Source organism: Dromiciops gliroides, chromosome 6 (assembly GCF_019393635.1).
Source record: "Dromiciops gliroides isolate mDroGli1 chromosome 6, mDroGli1.pri, whole genome shotgun sequence".
NCBI lineage: Eukaryota > Metazoa > Chordata > Mammalia > Microbiotheria > Microbiotheriidae > Dromiciops > Dromiciops gliroides.
In genome coordinates this window covers 89,817,303-89,839,068 of record NC_057866.1, presented here as the reverse complement: position 1 = coordinate 89,839,068, position 21,766 = coordinate 89,817,303, and the positions used below count along the sequence as shown (strand labels likewise).

General features: G+C 38.5%; 1 protein-coding gene and 1 pseudogene across 4 annotated transcripts in view; both read right to left on the bottom strand.

The window, feature by feature from the left end:
- SORCS2 (sortilin related VPS10 domain containing receptor 2) overlaps window positions 1–21,766 on the bottom strand; it is a 1,257,082-nt gene that overhangs the window by 649,689 nt on the left and 585,627 nt on the right. The gene's annotated exons all lie outside the window — the stretch shown is intronic.
- Window positions 342–835, bottom strand: LOC122731239 (annotated as a pseudogene).

Below are 21,766 nucleotides of genomic sequence, written 5' to 3'. Positions count from 1 at the left end.
CAGCCCCTCCCTCCCTCCCTCCCTCCCCTTCTCTCTCTCTCTCTCTCTCTCTCTCTCTCTCTCTCTCTCTCTCTCTCTCTCTCTCTCTCTCTCTCTCTCTCTCTCTCTCGGCAATGAGGGTTAAGTGACTTGCCTAGGGTCACTAATAAGCGTCAAGTGTCAGAGGCCAGATTTGAACTCAGGTACTCTTGAATCCAGGGCTGATGCTTTATCCACTGTGCCACCTAGGTGACCCTGAAATGACTTTCTTTTTTTTGTTTTGTTTTGTTTTGGTTTTGTTTGTTTTGTTGTTGTTGTCGTTGCTTTAAATTTTATTTTACTTAGTCCAATTTAGTAGACAATTAACGTTTTCCACCAGCTCGGGGTGCAGAAACTTTCACTGGCTTCACAAATTTTTTGTTTAGGTGCTGCCTTTGTAGGAGCCTTAGCAGCAGATCCGGCTGTTTTCTTAGTTGCTTGCTTAGCCTTTTTTGCTTCCTTGGCAGCCCTGATGGCTTGTTCTCATTGGGCCTTTCGAACCTCAGGTTTCTGGTTCCTCTTGGCCATTATATCAGCAAGAGAAGCCCCAGTGATGGCCCTCTGGAATTTAACTGTCCGGCGGGTTCTTTTCTTTTGAATCTCTTCCGACTGTCCCTTCTTGTGCTTTCTTCTATAGAGGACAGTCCAATTGATCTGCCGAGGGTTCCTCTTTGAAAGGAATGCAGACTCACATTTTGCATTCAAAAATTGGAAACCCTTCCTGTCCATGCGGGCGTAACGCCTCCCGTGACCCGGGTAGATCTTGTACCCGCTGAAGCTGCACAGCTCGACCTTCATGGCTGCGAGAGGCAGGAAGATGGCGAAGAGGAAGAGCTGAAATGACTTTCCTAATAAAATGCACTGAAATCCCTAGGAAGCCTGCTTTAACTGATTTTGTGACCATTTGAATAAATCGTTATCATCCACCCATTCCTCTGGGGCAGGGTCTTCACATGCTAGGGGTAGACACTTCCCTGACTCACCAATGGGTTTGAGACCCATAATTTAAACTCAACCTGGTTTAATCCATTTGCTGAGATGGTTTACTGGGGTGTGGTCACTGTGCATGCTACAGCTTCTTTGAGCCACAGATGAGACTTGAGTGTCAGGTAGATACCAAAGATGGATAAGAAGCCCTGAAAATGCCTCAGCAAGTCCTCGTACCAGAGGTGCCAGTCATCCTTGAGCACTCCATTCTCGTTAACTCTCCAGTAAGCTCACTTGGTTCCATAGACACTATCCAACATCCTTTCAATTTCTGTATCCTAGAGCTAAAGCTCTACTCACCACACTAGTTATAGTTCTACCCATAGACCAGGCTTTAGATCTTCATGGCCCATAAGAAGCCCAGTTGTTACCTCATATCTTGTATATTGTACATCTTCCCATGCTTCTCTAAGTCAGTAAATGCAGAAGTCTATGCCTTCTTTGGTAATTAAGGGGAAACCCATTTCCCTCCAGTACCGTGAGCATCAGTATGCATGGAGCATTGACTTTCTACTGAAAAATTAATTAGGGCCATTTGTATGCACCCCTCCACTTGGTATAGCAGTGAGCAAGGCCCGCAAAGCCATGTTCCTAACTCTAAACATCACTCCAACTTTTCTCCTTGCTAGTTTAAAATTCAATATGCACAAATCACTCCTAGGTTTGTGACCCCCCCTCCCCCTTCTCCTTATTCTTTAAGCTCAAAAACAAATTGTTTTACCACAATTTTAGCATCTATTTATTTAATGGCGACATTTAGAAAGGAAAGCTTTTTGAATGGCGGTGCTTACTTCCAGGGAAAATCAAGCCAGATTAGGTGGGTGGGGAAGCACCCGTGCTGGGAAAGTCATGTAAAAATAGCTCACATTTGTCAAAAGCTTTTAGGTTTATGAAGCACTTGCATCCTTGCAATCCTACCAAGGAGAAAAAGCAAGGGCTAGGGGCTTCATCTTCTAAGAGAGGAACAGAAACTCAGAGAAGTCATGGGTCATATATCCTAGATTTAGGGCTAGAAAAGACCATTTCACAGATAAGGAAACAGATTTGAAGAGGCTAAGAGGACTTGTCCAAGGTCACATGGACTGGACTTGAATGCAGGCTCTATCACTTTGTACCACGCAAACAAAACATTTTAAAGGTCATTTATCTGGTGTTGGAGTAGATTTAAACTTATATCATATGGTAACAACAATAATATTATATAATACTTCATGGTTTGCAAGATTATATATCTGTATATCTATCCATGTCTGTCTGTCTGTCTATCGATCTATCTATCGATCTACCTACCTACCTACCTACCTACCTACCTACCTACCTACCTACCTACCTACCTACCTAATCTCATTCAAGGCTTACAGTACTGTAAGGTAGGTATTATTTGACAGATGAGAAAAATGAGCCTGAGAAAGGTCAGGTGATTGGTCCAGAGTCACAGAACTAACTAGTAAATGTCTGAGACAGAATTCAAAAGTAGAGCTTTTTAACCCCAGGTAAAACATTCCAGCCATTATGCAATCTAGTTGCATATCACAGGATCTGGACTTGTATGAGGCTTTAGATATTAAGGAATGACAGATTTTTGGCTAGGGACCTCAGGGATCACCTTCTTCTTACCTCTTATTTTACATGTGAAGCAACAGAGGCAGACAGCTGGAATGATCTTTCTAGGGTCACACAGGTCGTCAGTATAAGACTAAGGATTTGAACCTAGGTCCTCTAACTCTAAAACCAAGGAGGAATCTTGCAATGTTCCAATTTTCCTTTCAGCATTATGTGCTAGTTTTCTCTTGAGGTACTGTCTCTGTGTTAATGTTCCCGTCTCAAAGAAATTTACCATCTAAATTGACACGAACCGACATTCTTAAGCATCTCCATCATAAAACTTAACACGATCTAAGGCAAACAACATCTGACATGAAGAAGGTCTACTTCTAAGGGTCCCTATATTAGGATTTAGTTAGAGACCACCCAGGCCAAATCCATTTGTGTTCTGGGGTCAGCTCACACCAGCGGGTGGAAGCCATTTGTTACATTTTCAGTGTCAATATTTCAATTTCAAATATCAGCCGATGCTACAATCAGGACTTAATATTTTTTTTGATTGTTCAGACTTAAGACAATGATGGAGAAAATGTTAATAATCCAAATTAAACTTAAAAGTGTGCCCTGCCCCCAGGTATTAAGTACTTACCAACACATCCCTGGCATATCCCTTACTATCTGACATATATCAAACACTTATTAAATGTTTGTTGACCAATTAATGTGTATTGATTATCTATAATCGGGGGTCACTATTGCCCTCAGGCAATATCCTGCTGGTTGCCTGTATCTGTATTGCAAAGAATGTAAAAATAAAAAGCCATTTTTCATTCTAAAATGTACAAACCAAATTTAGATCTCAGATTTGGAACTCAGGAAGAAGGGTGAAATGGAGAGCATTTCGGAAAAAAAAAAAAGTTTTATACTGGTACCTTACACAAGAAGTGTCAAAAATTGGCCAAAGTCAGAAAAAACATAATTGGGAAAGGTTTAATAAAAATAAATAAAACTACACACAACACAGGTAATGTTCATTTGTGGTTTTCTAAGTCAATACACAGGCTTCAGGGATTCTTTTCTACTTGAGTCTGACACTCTTACAATAGACTCCAACTCAATAAATTACTTAAATATTTTAAAAATCTATCTATAAAATATAATTAGAGGGGCATATAATATTTGTATTTCCAACAACCCGTCATAACCAAGCATGAGATTGAATATTACAAAAGATTGTTATAAATAATTTTGATGATATAAATTAAAAAAAAAACTTTAGTACAACCAAAATAAAGGTAGGCAAATTAGAAGAAAACTTACGGATGGGGGAGAGGTGAGATTTGCATTAAATATTTCTGAGAAAAGTCTAACATCCAAATTCTATAAGGCACTGACATAAATATGTAAATAGATGTTTTCCAATAGATAATTGATCAAAGGTTACAGAGAGTTTCCGAAAAATAAATGCAAACTATTAATTATAATTTAAAATAATCCAAGGTATCCTCTCACAATATTAAATTAACAGAGTAAAATGTGAAAATTCTATATGGAAGGGTTGTGAGAAGATAGGTTTTTCCCTTTCACTGATAGTGCAAATGTAGGATGGTTTAATTATTTGGGAAAACTATACAGAATCATAAAAGAAAAGCCACTTAGTTTTCCATAACTTTAACTCAGAGATCCCATTTTCTTAATTCAAGGAGGTAAATTACTACAAGACATATGTATGTATTCATGTATATACACAAGTGGTACATGTGTGTGTATGCATGAATGCATGATGCATGTGTGTACATATACATATATAGACAAACAGTATGTATAAGATGCTTATATATGTATATATAGATATGTGTATATATGTTATATATGCATGTATATGTATGTGTATATGTATATGTGTATGTGTGTGTGTGTGTATAAACAGTAGTCTTGCTGGTGATAAAGTTTTGGTGATAAGCTATGACAAAGGAATGACTAAACTAACTGTATTATATGACTACAGTGGGACATTACTGCACCAAAACTTATGGCATGTATGAAGGATTCAGTGAAACATGGGAATATGTGAATACAAAAGGAAAAGAAAAAATGGGTACAAGGACTACAGTATGAATAAAAGGGAAAATTACTAAAAGGTAATAAAACCTTATTAGCAAAGTCTAAGCATACATCTTTCCTTTTTGTTAAAAATTGATAATAAAGTACAAAAGTCGAAAGTGAAGTACTATATGGTTATAACCTCACTATTAAGATGTTTTGCTAATTTATTATTTATTTTTATTTTATTTTACTTTAGGAAATGATTTTGGGGGAGTTTCCATGGATCATATTTGTGAAATGTCTGTAGTGTCAAAACAAAACAAACTATAGTCCAGTTAATGTTATTAATTTAAAAAAACACACAAAAAAACAATATTAGTTATCCCTGGTGCCTCAGTCCCACTAAAGATGGCTTTGAGCAGAGTAGAGATATAGTCCCATCAGCAAATGCATAAATTTTCTAGCTCTGGTATGGAACCATCTACAAGGAGACTACTGCAATAGTCTTAATAGGTGGCAATGAGGGTCAGGGCTGGTATGGCAACAGTAGAAATAGAGAAGAGAGGATAAAATCAAAAGGATAGAATGGACATAAGAAAAAGGATGGCTCTCTGGGAAGAAAAAGATAAAAGGACACACCAAGAAATGGAGATAATATAAAAACAAAATATAGAAATAAGCATTTATTTATAAAAATAATAGACACAAGAGAGATTATGCTGAAGAAGCAATTGGCTGACACAAGGGCTATTCAAGGTTTCTCCTAACTCTGCCTTAAGCAATAAAAAGTTTCTCTTGCTGTGGTCTGGTTGTCTCCCTCAGTAATAACAACAGAAAAATTAGAAGCCCCCAAAGAACTACATTTCTGTGTTGCTTGGCTTCACAAATTGATTACTTGGTCATCCAAGAGACAGGCAAGAACGAGAGGAGGAAAGCACTGATTCCCTTAGAGAATGGGAATACAGACTGTAAGGCCAGAAAATTTAAGATGTTTTTAAGGTTCTTACTTAAAAAAAAAATATGTGTGTGTGTGTGTGTGTATAATTAGAACAAAAGAGTTTTTATTTTCTAGAATGTTGGTTTTCTTACAAAAAATAAATGAAGTATACTTAAGATTAATAAAAGAAAATAATTGGAAACTAAATTGATACATTTGCTCCATCAATCTTACTAAGGTGTTCTGCTCAAAGCTTCAAATCCCAAAGATTATATATAATTTTTCCTATCTCATCTCTAAAAAGTAGAAGTCTGGTGTGGCATTAAATTGAAATTTCTCTGAAATGTCCTTAACTCTGAGATCCAACTATGGAATGGAAGTTTTAAAAACACAAGATTTAACCACTTGGAGTTAGGTAGGGCTTTTAGAGATCAATTGGCTTTAAAAAAAGAAAGAGGGAGAGATCAATTGGCTTAAGCCCATCAGGAAAAGGTGGGATAGGACCACTGAGGCTCAATATTTATCTGGTTACCTGGAATGTCAGTCACTGGCAAGATTAAATTCATCAGTCAGACATGAAGCCTAAAGAACAAGATTAGAAACTAACCTGGGGGCAACTAGGTGGTGCAGTGGATAGAGCACCGGCCCAGGAGTCAGGAGTACCTGAGTTCAAATCTGGCCTCAGACACTTAACACTTACTAGCTGTCTGACCCTGGGCAAGTCACTTAACCCCAACTGCTCACTTTAAAAAAAAAGAAAGAAAGAAAGAAAGAAACTAACCTGGTCCCATCCTTCCATACCTCCATTAGGAGGCAAGCACAATTCAACTCTTAGAGGTTAGAAGAGGTTTGACCTTGCACTTATTAATACTAGCCAAGTATACTCAATTTTAAATTCCATGAATAGTTACCAAAGTGTGTTTCCTGGGGAAGAAAAAGGAAATATGAAGCTTGAAATTCAGATGATAAATATAGAAATACATTTCTAATCTGTGCAAAGAGCTTCTATTTACAACAAACTGCATTTTGGGGAATTTTTTAGTCTTTGTGAAGCAAACATTTAGCTTCTACATTACCTCCAGAAAGTAGGTTCTACATGAGATCATTCTGATTTGTTACATTCTGTACAGAGCTAAAGACAAGATTTCACACTCAGATTTCTGTGTTGAAACTGGTTCTATAAGGAAAATATTCAAGAAATGAAACAAAATATTTTCAGTTTATAGAATTTACTTTTAGAAAAAAAAAGAAACAACCCAAACCCTCAAATGCTATAAGTCAGAACTCTTTCCACCCCAGTTTCCTTTTAAAAAAATCTCTTATAATCTGTAATTTTTATTTTGACAATCTGTAATCTGGGCAATTAGTCCAAGGATGTAATAAGATGCTCCAAATAAACATATAAGGAAGGTAATTTCAGGAGACACCTGGAAATGTTCTAAATAGTCTGAAAAAATATTCTAGTCCAATTACAAGGATTTAAAAATTTATTCTTCTATCCTAGAAGCATTTTACTTTTTAAAGGGTTACATTTTATCCTAAAAGGTACTATGCTGACATTGAATTTAAGACTATAAGTTAATTGGTATTCTAGAGGTGGGCTGAGTAGTATGGAAATGTAATCAACGATTATCATCCATAACACTATAAACCTAACTAAATGCCCTTAAAAGGCCTTTCAAGAACTCCTTCTGAAATTAATCTCACCCTTTGGCACACAGGGCCATCGACTAGAAGCCATCCTGGGTCAAAGGTGGATGTAAAACAGCGTTTTATCATATGGCAATGGGCCATAGAATTAAAAATAAAAGTTAGACTTTCTGTCACCACTGTTCTGCTACACTGCTCTAGAATGTAACTTTGGCTTACAGGACAGAACCAGTAAATACTGAACAGATGAAAGTAAAAGCCGTAGGGGTGAATACAGATGCAGTTGCAGAAAGTGGAAGTGTGACATGACAAAGCCTGTCAGAAAGGAGGGAGGAAAGATAGAATCAAAGAGTTCAGTAAGACTCATGAAAAGGGGGAATGTGATCCTTGTTATAATCACACCAATAAAAAAGATGTTGCCATTTCTAGTACTGCTCTATATACTTTAGAATGGCAAAAAGAATCCCAAAATTCTTAAGTATTATATAATTAAACAATAAAGATATCATTATAATATGACATATCTATATAGAATTATATGGTTATATGTTATAACATTATTTTATTTTATTTTTTTTGCGGGGCAATGGGGGTTAAGTGACTTGCCCAGGGTCACACAGCTAGTAAGTGTCAAGTGTCTGAGGCCGGATTTGAACTCAGGTACTCCTGACTCCAGGGCCAGTGCTTTATCCACTGCGCCACCTAGCCGCCCCTCATGTTATAACATTATTAAAAGATAACATTATAATGTAATTACTATTTGTAACATATGTAATACATTATAATATAATTTTTAACATATAAGCTTACATTATAATATGCAACATGTACATATATGTTGACATATACATGTCTAGATATCTACTGCATGCATATAGCCTTTATGTTATGTATGCATATATATGTATTTTTCATGTATATATATATACATATATATGAAATACAAGTTTAAGTTCATTTACCTATCATGAAATGTATCAAAGCAGGGTTTACCATTTCATCTTCATGAACATCATAATCCACAAAAGTGTCATAGAGAAATTAATATCTATATTGAATATTTTCCATGAAGTATGCACTCCAGTAATCAAAGTCTCCCCAGGGTACTGAGGGACAAATTGGAAAACTAATCCATGCTATGGTGCATCGCGCATTTTTCAACTAGTCTTTACTGATCAAAGTTCTTCTCAGAACAGTAATGGCAAGGAAAGGTTAGGGAGCAGTTAGGGAGGCTGCTCAGCTGATGTGCCACATTCTACGAGGAAATCTTAGCCCCCTCCATTATGTAGATCTGATGCCTGTAAGAGAAAGCCACATGGGTATTCAGTTTTGATAGGACCAGATCCAAGTTGCTTCTAGTGCTTCGATTTGCTTTTCTAGGTCCCCAGTTCTGATTCCTGGAGATTGAGTACTGTGACAAAGAGGTTTCTTTAATTTAGTACACTATTGTCATAAAACAGAAGGAAAAAAAAATGCCCACAGGCCACTCAAACTGGCTTCTTGAATACCTGCAGACACAATGGGCACAGGAAGGGATTTAAAGGTTCTGTCTTTACTGTGGTTCCAAACTGCTATATTGTCCTTCTCCCACACTCCTCTAGGGTTCTTACTCTTGCTAAAAATAAGCAAGGAGCATAAATTCATCTGTTTATGGAAGACAATGTTTCTCAAAAAAAAAGGAGAAGAAGATTCTATTGTAGGAATCCCTTTCCTTACTTCCTTCTTGTTTCTCAACTACCCTGCTCTTTTTCAGTTTATGTGTTTAATGCAATGGCAGGGGACTAAGAAACATAGGTCATCTGAGTCCCCATCAATTGAGGCTTTGTCCTACACCAAATCATTCTTGAATGCTTAAGCCCTGGCCACAGGTGAATACTGCTTCTCAGTGCTCATTGTTTGGGGATGCAAGGTCAGACCAAGAGATGCACTGATATTTCTCTGAGGTTTTCATCAGAAAATGAGAGTTTATGCTCTCATCATTTCAACTGGTAACCGCAGTTAGCCCAAGCTGCAAGTCACAATCGAAGTGGATCACAGTGGAAACAGCTGTTGTCACCATAGTAACTGAGACCAAAGGTAACTCTTCTGAGCTCAGAGGTGGCAGGAGAATTAGGATCTAGGATTCTAGGATCCAGTTTTCAGCCCAGAGTTTGGGTCAATCCCAATAACATCCACCATATAACAATAACAAGAGATCACTGGATTTAAGGATAGCAAAATATTTTACATGTTATCTCATCTAATCCTCACAACAGCTCTTTGGGGGAAGTATTATTATTATCTTCATTTTTCTCTTAAGGGTACTGTAGCTCAGAAAAAGTAAGACTTGCACAGGGTCATGAAAAATTTGGAGTCAAAGACCCCAGGTTCGAATTCTAGTTCTGTTGCCTTCTACTTCTATGATGTTAGATGAATCACCTAATTTAGAATTATAGTAAACAGAGGTCTGGACATGGAGTTAAGAAGAACTGGGTTCAAATCTAGGCCTGGATATTCATGAGCTATGGGGTCTTGGGAAATGGATCACCTCCCCAGGACTCAGTTTCCTCCTCTGTAAAATGAGGGAGCTGGATTCACTGGATTCTAAGGTCCCTTTTAGCTCTCAATCTATGACCCTGTGTCCCCATGACTTCAAGGGGTCTCAATTTCCTCATTTTTTAAATGGGAGAGTTGGATTAGATGACCTCCAGCTCCCCTCTAAAGCGTTGATGGCATGAAAGATCCAAGAAAGAATGAAAATTCATGTCCTTCTGATTCCAGGGCTTCCTTACTCCAAGTCCTAGGAAAGGAAGTGAAAGGAAAGGTCATGAAGGGGGAGGGAAGAAAAGGAATAAGCATTTATCAAATTACTGCTCTGTGCCAGGCATGATGTTAAGTGCTTTCACAAATATTACCTTGTTTCTTCCTCACAACAAATCTGTGAAGTAGAAGTTATTATTATCCTGATTTTATTGTTGAGGAAACTGAGATAAAATGGCATTGGTTAAATGACTTGCCCAGGGTCACAAAGCTTGAACCAGAAAAAATAGACTTTATTATTGGGGGTCATTATATTGAAATTAAAGAATAATAAGGATTTGGAGACTCAAGATTAAAGTTAGAGGAACTGAATAAATTCATTTTGGAAAGACTCCAATGGTACCAGGAATCTACAAAGTTTGCAGAGAGAAAGAGAAACAGAGACAGAGAGACAGAGAGAGATGGATGATAGATATGGAAAAAAAAACTATATAGATAGCTCTATCTAGATCTGTCTATATATAGATATATATCTAATTCTACATCTATATAAGATAGATAGATAGATATAGATTTCTACCTGTACCTATCATGCAGATATCATATAGATATGTATATCATCATATAGCAATATAAATAGATATCTATATGGATAGATGAATCTATATATTAGTATCTATCTGAATCTATATCAATATAGGTAATAGCTATAGGTGCCACCATGACCTCTCTTTATAAAAAGTGCTAGAAGTTCAGGTTATCTCCTAGTGCAGTGATCTCCTAAAAAAAACAAGAATGACAGACTCTTACATCTAGAATGATGTTAGAACCCAGGCCATAGAACATTAGAGCTGGAAAGAACTCTTAGAATACAAAATGTCAACACTGAAGGGACTTCAGAATACACAATACAATATTAGAAGAAGAAGGAACCTTGGTCCAAAGAATGCTAAAGCGAGAAGGGGCCTTCCAAATTGAAACATTAGAACCCTGAGAAACCTTAAAAGTATGTTAGAACTGGTCCCAGTCTTTGAATTCATCTCTTTTTCTAAAGCCCTCAGTATGCAGAGAAGGAAGCTGTGTCCAGAAGATACCGGGAACAAATCAACTAAACCTCTGTCCCATTGTTTGTCATTTTATTTACTTAATATAACTGACTGCATCAGGACCAGCTGAGGTGAGAAAAATAACAACATGTCACATTTAACTGATGTTTGAGTTTTACTTTTCTACATTCACTGGCTCAGGCTTTTATTGAAACTATTTCCAACTGAACACATTTCCAGTTGAATCTGACTTAACCAGACGAGAGGCCTGTCAAACGGTGGGGCTCTTTGCTGTGTCCACAGGAAAGCTCAGAATATGTCAACCATCCCTTCCCATACTGCTTCCATCAAGTCTCAAAGAAGGTAGAGGAGAGATGGTCTTGTACCTTCAGGAAACTGAGGTTAAATTGCGAGTACATAAAAAGTAGGCTCATCACAGCTCTGTAGAACCCCCAGTCTTCCCTTCCTTCAGCCCTCTTTTATTACACATTAGTTTGTACATTTGTCTGTCTATCTGTGTCTAGCATTCTCATTTTCATTGCTGTTACCTTCTAGAGACAAAGACAGCGAGATAAAGGCATAGGGACTGGACCTGCGATTAATTGGTACAGGGGACACCTAAAAGAGGAAATTCCCTCCACTAACACAAGTTGGCATCTGATTTTCATATACCCGGAGCCTTGGGAGTTTAAGTGACCTGCTGAAAAATCACATAGTAAGTATATTTCTCAGCTGAGACTTTGGGTCAGTTCTTTCTGACTTCCAGTTATTTAATCCAATTCAGATACATTAGTCAGGTCTTCCTGACTTCAGGGTAGACTATCCATTATGCCACATTGTTCATTCTCTCTCTCTTCGTGTATGTGTATTTATGTATATATACATATACATATATGTGTCTATTCATACATATACACAAATGAATATATATGTACATATAATTGTGGAAGTGAAATGCCTTAGAATGACCAGATTAAGTGATAAATAAGCAATGAGAGAGACGGACAGAGCCACAAGATAGAAAGCCAGACAAAGAGACAAAACCAGCCAGCCAGAAGCAGATAAATAGACAGGGCCAAAAGACAGACAGACATAGAGACACCGACAGAGCCAGGGAAAAAGAGACATACAGACAGACAGGTAGACAGATGGCCACAGAGAAAAACAGGCCGAGAGAAAGACAGAGCCAGAGAAAAAGACAGCCAGCCAAACTAATGTGCAAGAAAATCTCTCTCTCTCTCTCTCTCTCTCTCTCTCTCTCTCTCTCTCTCTCTCTCTCTCTCTCTCTCTCTCTCTCTCTCTTTCTCTCTCTCTCCTCTCTCTTTCATGTGGATTCTGGTGGAGAGCGGAGCTAGGAATTCTCTCTCCCTTTAATAGATAGATGAATCAGGCCTTTCTCTCTCTCTTTACCAAATTCTTATTCTCCTCAATAAATCCTTAAAAGCCTAACTCTTGCTAAAGCTTATAATTTATTGGCGACCACTCATTATATATCTTAGACAGTATAGCTACAATTTTAGCCTTTAACCCCACCGAGCTGCCACCAGACCCTACCCCTCCCCTTTGATTCTTTAGGGCCTGAGGACAAATAGCCAATCAAATCACTGGAGCACTGACAGGTTCTGGAATTGTTTGGAGGGTTTGATTTTTCTCCAATGGGCCAAGGGCCAATCCAGTTCTGCTCAGTTAATCACTGCTGAATGCTATGGGCACACATTCGGTGGGTGTCCCTCTCAGTGGGTGCTTTGTGCTCAGCCCAGAGAGGGCTGTAAGAATAAGCAGAGGCTCCAAGACTATACCCCACCCTGATCTTTGGGCCTCTGGCTTATTCATTCACCCATGTTGCCCATGATAAATTCCAACTTTGTTTCTCTAATTTTTTTTTTGGCAGGCACTGGGCAGGGGCAGAAAATTTTTTTAAAAATCTATATTTTGTTTTCTGTCTTTTGAGATTAGCTCCAGACTGGTCTGGTACCTAAAATTTCCTCCAAATAATTTCACTCAGATGAGAAATTTTCATCTCCTAATTTTGTTTGGCCTACTAAATAAATTTCAAACTAAAGTCTTAATCCTGGCATTCAAGGCCCCAACATCTCCTTTCTCCCACCCTCTCTGATCTGGTTCCATCATTTCTTTTTCTACTTTTATCTCACACTGCTCTATGTTTATGCCAAACAGCGTTTCTCACTTTTCTTTGAACCTGCACTACCCCACTCCCCCCAACTTCTTCTCAGGTCCTTTGTTTAAACTATTTCGTATTCCTAGAACGTCTTGTATAAAAATATTTTAAAAATCATTTCTATTACTTCTTTATGGTGGCACTAGTAGGCATTGAGTATACAAAAGGTAAAATTGTAAGAGCGAATATTTACATAAGGCTTTTTTTTTACATAAGAGCTTTTTAAGAAATGTGTTAAGAAGCATTTATCCCCATTTTATAGATAAGGAAACCAAGGTTCAATGACCTGCCCTAGCTCATGCACAAATAAAAAGAAATACTAGATTTGAACCTTATACTTCATGGTATTCCTGACACTAAATCGATCTGCCTCATTTAGAGATAAATGAGGATGGCTTTACTTGAATGGTCACACTGAAAAGAATGAGAGGATGAGTGTTATAGAAAGCATGTGCTAAAAAGAGACAGCTAGGGGGTCTAACACTTAGAATGCTGGACAGTGGTGTCAGGAAGACCTGAGTTCGAATTCTGCCACGGATACTATGTATTCCTGGACAAAACAATTAACCTTTTGGCCTCAGTTTCCTTATCTGAAAAATTGGGAATATGATAAAACCTATGTCCCAATGTTGTTGTGAGGATAAAATAATATGAGGGAAGCACTTTGCAAACCTTACAGCATTATATAAATGCTAGCAATTGTTATTAATAATTTAAGAACATTGGATTTGTAGCCTGAGAACTTGGATTGAGGAGGCCAAGCCTTATGGATTACTAGTTGAGTTATCCTGATTGTTCACTTCACCTTTCCTGCCCAGTATTGTCCTCATACAAGTTGGAGAGTTGGACAGAGAGACTCCATGGCTCCCCAACTGCTCTACCATTCTATGATTTTACTCCCAGGTACGAGCCCATTTGTTCTCACGCCATTCTTGCAGCTCAATGTTGTTGTTGTTGTTGTTGTTGTTGTTATAACAAGGGGCACAGAGGCTGGGGTGGGAAGAGAGGAGGTGTAAGAATGAAAAATTCAGCTGAAAAGACATAATTTCCTGGGGGAAAAAAAGAAGGAACAAGAGTCTACCCCAGAGAGGGAAGAGGCAGATGTCTGCCAATGTTTTGTTAAATGGCCTGCCTGGATTTCCCAGATAATAGTTGTTAAATCTGACAGAATACAGAAGGGTCATTGAGGGAAGTGCTACTCACTGGGCCAATAGACCTGTGTGATGCTTATTGTATCCTGAGGAAGTAGGGAATTGCATATGGTATCCCAGTTCTCTGTATGTGTCTGTGAAAGTTAGGGCTCATCTAAGCTGGTGAGGATTTGGAGACCACTTATCACAACCATCTCTGGGATGGTTTGTCTTACTACAAACTGAGAGCATGGTTGTGAGATGCTACATTTAGGATACCAGATAATAGAGAGAGACAGAGACAGAGAGAGCTTCCTAACCCACCTATTGATTTTAAAAAATAGTTTCCTCTTTTTCATGGAGGCTTATTTTTCTTTTGGGTAGGAACCTAGGAAGTACAGTGGATAGAATGATGGACTTGACTTCAGAAAACCCGAGTTCAAATCCTGCCTTGGACACTTAAAAGCTTTGAAAATCTGGGTAGGTCACTTAAAGTCCCTGGTCCTCAGTGTCCTCATCTGTAAAATGGGGATAATATCACAGCTATCTCACAGCGTTGTTGAGAGAATCAAATGACTTAGCATAAATAAAGACCTTGCCAACCTTAAGGTGCTATATAAATACAAGCTATTATTGCTGCATGGCCATCCCCTCCTAAAACCTTCTTTCAAAAGAGATTCTGATAGGTCATTTAACCCATGATAGGACTACATCACTATGTTCCTTTGCTCAGAGGGAATTTCATGTTAAGCCTCCTGCCTCAACCGGGAAGAATAGGTCTCACAGAAAGAAATTTCAGATATAAACAAAGGCAGAAGAGACACTACTTGAACCAAGGATTCCCTTTCTAGCACCCTGAAATGATATTCATTTCCCCTACAAATAAGATCAAACATGACCCTACCTCTATGTCCACAGCACTGCACCAAGGCCGCAGCCCAACCTAGAGCAGACGTTGTCCCCGAACCCCAGAAGCTCCTTATGCAACCACTCAAGATGAGTGTATCGACAGCCATCAAAGAACTAAAGAACTTCTGACTTGGAAGGGGTCACTGGTCCAGTTTGTACCTGAACAGGAACCACCCCTGCAACATGTTCCCCAAATATTCATTTAGCTTTTGTTTGACAGTCTCTATAAGTGAACAACTCATTGTTTTGTGAGACAGCTTTAAATGTTAGGAAATTATTCATTGTTTCAAGATAAAACCTTGGCCTCTGCATCTTATGTTCCTGCCTCTCTCTCTTTACTCATAAGACATGTTATGATTTCCTGGTAAGCTCCTCTACCACCCCCTCCTCCTGATTCTACACCAGAAACCAATCTCTTAGCCAGCAAATGAAGCTGTTACCGTCTTAAGGAGTCCTAATTAAGAGGTAATAATACCTATGAAGTTTCCCAGTGGGCTGTTAGGGAGGGAGGAAAATCATCCTGATAATAAGGTCTCAGGTCATAAAGCACCTTTAAATCGATATATAATTTAATAGGGAAACAATTGTGTGATTTTACGATAGCTAAAACAAAATAGGTCAGTCCTGGGAAGGCTAAGCAGTCCGTCACTTCACCTAAGAGTTAGAAAACTGAGGCACTAGTCACATGTAACCCCCAGCATCCCACATCGGTCACATGTCATGGCCTTAGCTATGCAGGCATATCCCTCACTTATCCAGAAATTATCTATCCAGAAAACGCAGCTGATGCCAAATATAACAATGAAGCAAAGAAAGCTCAAGAAATGTCAAAGACTAAGCCCCAAAGGCAATATAAATATCTCAGGCCAACAGATACTTATTTAAGACACAAGTCTAACAAACTTGGCTGTCTGGATTCTCATGTGGCACCTCCTTTAAGAAGCCTTTCCTGATTTCCCACAAATAAGTGCTCTCTCATCCATTTATGTTTTGGGGTTTTTTTTTTGCAAGGCAATTGGGGTTAAGTGACTTGCCCAGGGTCACACAGCTAGTAAGTGTTAAGTGTCTGAGGTCGGATTTGAACTCAGGTCCTCCTGACTCCAGGGCCAGTGCTCTATCCACTGTGCCACCTAGCTGCCCCTCTCCTCCACTTATGACAGTGTATAAGTACAAAAGTACAACCGTGAATATAAAGATAAATATGAATGTATACCTATACATATGTGAGCATATGCATTTATATTGATATGTATATTAATACATTCATTGTGGATACATGTGTATTATTATAGCTATACACATATGCATATATATTATATATTCATATAATTTATACCTATGCACATATACCCAAATATATACACACAAATAACATTCACATATCACATATATACATACCATATGTGCATATACCACTTACACATATAAACACACGTATATACGTTCATGTATTTATCTTTATCATTTTTCCCATAGTAGAATATAAGCTTTTGGGGGCATATTACAACAAAATCTTTCTATCACAAACATTGTGTATATAGTAGATTCTGAACAACAATTGTTGAATTAGATGCTTAGCCTCCAAAAGGTTAGAATTAGCAACTTGAAAGCTTGGAAAGGAGTCTGGCATGCTTAATGAAGCTATTTCTTATTGCTTGATAACTAAGGAGATGGAAAAAATCACCAAAAGATAATTTTTTTTGTCCAGTACTGACAATGATTTCTCCTAGTCTTCCATCTGTATCTTCCGTCATTCCTCCTTTGTCTCTTTAAGTACTTTCTTTTCCTTATGCGTCTCTTTTAGTGTGGACATTCCATAAAGACACTTTTCTCAGTCCTTTTTACTCTCTATCAATTGACATAATTTCTGTTGTTGTTGTTGAATTGTTTTGGTTGTGTCCAACTTGGCATTTGGGATTATCTTGGCAAAGATACTGAAATGCTTTGCCATTTCCTTCTCCAGCTCATTTTACAGATGAGGAAACTGAGGCAAACAGGGGTAAGTCACTTGCCCATGTTTGTACAACTACAAAGGGTCTGAGGCCAGATTTGAACTCAGAAAGATGAGTCTTCCTGACTTCAGGTCTGGTACTGTATGCACTAAAGAACCACCTAGCTGCCCAATTGTCATAATAGCTGGTTTTAAATATCACTGCCTCATAAATTGTTCCCAAATCTACAACTCCCTATTGGGTAGATCCATCCAGATGACCCATCAGCACCTAGCACCTACTAGAACTCAATGGAAATCTGATTTTATCCTTCCCCCCCCTATATATCCTCCCTCCTCCTTAACTTTTTACTTCTATTGATTAGACCCACCACCCAATCATTGAACTAAGCTCAGTATCTCAGTCATTTTTGACTCTTACCACTGCCTCTCTGCACACCTTCAATGAAGTGCCAGCTCCTGTGATTTTGACCCTTCCAATATCTCTAATATCTGCCCTAGATCTTCACCTGCCACTACCAACTAGCCACATTCAAGTCTCCCCACCTCTTGCCTAGGTACTTTTATGAGCTACCTAACTGTTTTTCATACTTCTAGTCTCTCACCTTTCTAATCTACTTTGCTTGGATTTGCACATTCATTGATACCTTTTATTTTTGTATCACAGCCATTTTGACAGATGTATCCACCCATCAGCCTACCCAGGGAGCCTTTTCTTGCAACAACAGAAGACCATTAAGCAAAACTAATAGACAATGGAAGCATATGATAGAACAGCACCCATTCTCTTACCTCCCCAAACAGAAGGAGGAAGGTAAATTTCCTCATCTCTTCTCCACGGACAGGATTGGTCATTCTAATTTCACAACACTTAGATACTTTTTAACATTTTTAAATTACATTATTGTGGCCACTGTATCTAATGTTTGCCTGGTTCTACTTACTTGACCACTATACCCTGTGTACTGTTTCTGAGCCACTAATTCATAAGTTTCCTAGTTTACATTTATGATTACATAGTTCCATAGTTTACATTTATGACTTTACAGCAGAAGAAACAGAGGCAGAAGGTCACACAGCTAGGAAGTGTTTGAGTGCGGATTTGAACACAGGTTTTCCTGATTCCACACCCCGTGCTCTATCTACTGAGCCACCAGCTCCGTCTCCTTGTTTCCTTTGATTTATTGTGAGAATCAAATGGAATAACACATTTAAAATCCCATGTTACTCATAAAGCATTATGTACATTGTGGGTGGTATCAACATTCTTTTTTTTCTTTTTCTTTTTTTTTTTTTTTGGTGAGGCAATTGGGGTTAAGTGACTTGCCTAGGGTCACACAGCTAGTTAAGTGTCTGAGGCCGGATTTGAACTCAGGTCCTTCTGACTCCAGGGCTGGTGCTCTATCTACTGTGCCACCTAGCTGCCCCTCGTATCAACATTATTAACTGCATAGTACCATATGTATATAAGTGCAGCCTATGAGGAATTCAAACATGGCAAGGCAGAAGTTGGAAATTCAGCTCTTACATAAAACAAAACAACACAAAACAAAAAACAATAATCATTTTTTAAAAAGAGTATGGGGAAGTCTTAAAGGAAAGAAAAAAGGAAATCATTAGATCTGGCTTCCAAAGATAGGGATTCAAGACTGAGATCTACCACTTATTAAATATGTGACCTTAGAGAGGATCATAAAACTTCACTTTCATCACCTATAAAATGGGCATAATCATACTTATAATAATAGCTGTCTTGAGTCATGTCTTCATTTGATTCCTCATTGAGTATGGAGATGACCCTGTGCTCTCAGAAGACATGCCAAAGACAGTCACAAAACTCCAACTTAAGTGTTAATCTGTCAGTAGACTAAGTCTGATATCTGATGTAGAGAGGAATCACTGGCCAGAAGTTGCCCACAGTGACTCATGGATATTGTCTACTAAGCTTTAGAGGGGCCGACTTTGCACTGAAAGAGGGAACAAATGTTTATGGCCAATGATAATTATAATGATTCACAACTGTATATCTCTGTCTAGCTAGTTCACCCTGAATTGAGAGACAGGGGGCTCTTCCCTATCTTCTTCTCAGAACTACTGGGAGGATCAAATATGGAAATACTTATAAAAAGTGTTTGACTTGTTTCATAGAGCTACCTAGGAGTAGAGGCAGCTAGGTGGTACAGTGGATACAGTGCTAGGCCTGGAATCAGGAAGAATCATCTTTTTGAGTTCAAATCCAGCCTCAGACACACTTATTGGCCATGACCCTGGGCAAGTCACTTAGCCCTGTGTTCCCTAGTCTCTTTTTCTGTAAAATAAGTTGGAGAGGGAAATGGCAAACCACTCTAGTATCTTTGCCAAGAAAACCCCAAACAGGGGTCATGAAGAGTTGGATATGACTGAAATGGCTAAGCAACAAAACCTATAAGTAAGGTGTTATTACTGATTTTTTTTTTGTTTAGTGAGGCAGTTGGGGTTAAGTGACTTGCCCAGGGTCACACAGCTAGTAAGTGTTAAGTGTCTGAGGCCGGATTTGAACCCAGGTACTCCTGACTCCAGGGCCGGTGCTCTATCCACTGTGCCACCTAGCCGCCCCGGTGTTATTACTGTTAATTGTTGTAATACTCATTGTATTATACTTATAGAGTACTGTGGTGGAATGAATGGGGTTAGACTAGACAATACTGAAGGTCCTTCAGAGCTCTGATAATCTATGATCCTATGATTCTCTCATTATTTTCCTGCATATATAAACTGCCTAGTTCAATAAAGACTGGAAAAAAAAACCAGAAAAAATACCTCCCACACACAGCAGGAGAACACTTACCAGGTGGGCTGCCTGACAGCATTTCAGAAATGATCAAAAGAAAAAATCCAAGGGACAAAAATAAATCCCAAGCTCTAACCAAGTATAGAAATTAAACCTCTGATGATGCAGACAAATAAGGTGTAATGGTGGCCTTGGTAAGAAAAACAATATGGAGGGAGAAACAGGTCCATGAGGAAACTGGAGGCTCTGTCTATGGTTGAGTGGAAAGTATACCCAGGCCAGAATCAAAGGCCCTGAGTTTGGTCCCAACACTACCACCTGCCAAGTGAGTCATATTATAGGACTCATTTCACATCTCTGAGATGTGATTCCCTCATATGTGAAATTGAGTTATGATACACTCACTACTTGACTCATGGGACTGTTGTGAGCAGCTGACTTTGTAAACTTTCTGGTGATACATAAATGTACAGTAATACTTTTGTGACGCTGGAGAAGCAGTTTTCTTTGTGCCTCAGTTAGCTCATATGTAAAAATGGGATTGGACCAGATAACTTCTGAAGCCCTTTATAGTAAACATCTACAATCCCATAACAGATCTAGAGAGACAGACGACTCAATGGATAGAGCCTTAGGCTTGGGAAGACTGAATTAAAATTTGGCCTTGGACACTTATTAGCCATGTGACTGGGCAGGTCACATCATCACCACCACCATCACCACCATCATCACTATTGTCATTACCTCTGTCAGAGCTAATTTTTAAATGACACTTACTATGTGAAAGGCACTGTGATAAGTTATTACCCCACTAGTTGTCCCCAACCCTTGGAGATAACTGCTATTATTATCCCCATTTTGCAGATGAGGAAACTAAGGCAAGCATCGGTTAAGTGACTTGTCCAGTGTTATACAGCTAGTATCTGAGACCAGATCTGAACTTAGCTCTTCCTGAGTCCAGGCTCCAATCCACTATGCCCCCTAGCTGCCCTCACTGTTAGGATTTAATGTGAGAATATTTATTAAAAGTGACTTATTCACTGCAAAGGTGTATGCCTTTATCAGGCGCCATCGTCACTGATTGCTGTAATATTCATTATATAGCAATACACTTATTAAGTGCTATAATATGCCTGGTCCTCTGCTGATGGGCTATCCAGTAGATGCTGCTTTGGGAAACAATAGAGGAAGCAAAGGAACATAGCAAATCTTCCTACATCCCCACCTGCTCTACTCATCTCCTAAGACCTCAGGGCCAAGAGGAGCCTTGCTCTTTGCACCTACCTGGGATTGCCCAGAGTCTGAGATGCATAATTGAAAAAGAAATTAATTTTAATGAACTTGCAAATGAGCTCAAGAAGGCAAAACAAATTAAAGGGATCAGGGTGCAGGACTAATCTGGCAAAGAAATTGAATGCCTTGCATAATCAATCACCAGCATCCTTGCAAGGTATGAAGATAAAGGTAATCTTTTTTTTCAGGGAATTTTGAACTTAGGGGAGCTGGGTTCTTCCTAATAACAGCAAAAAATTACAATAATAATTACTCCCATTTGTCTAGTGCTTTGCCAATGCAAATAATTTTGCACTTATTCAATTAAAATTATTAATCACCAACTGTGTGCAGAGTGCTTGCCTTCAATGTGGCAGAAGATGGAAAATGTAGATAAGAATGGGCCCTGCTCTACAGAATTTACAGAGCAGTGAGGGAACACACACACACACACACACAAACACAAATACAAATATATCATACTACATAAAAAATACAAGAGAAGAAGAAAAACAAAGTCATCTGTAAGGTATGGAGTCAAGGAAAGTTACCAATAAGGGAGAGTTCAGAAGGCTTCTTGGAAGACT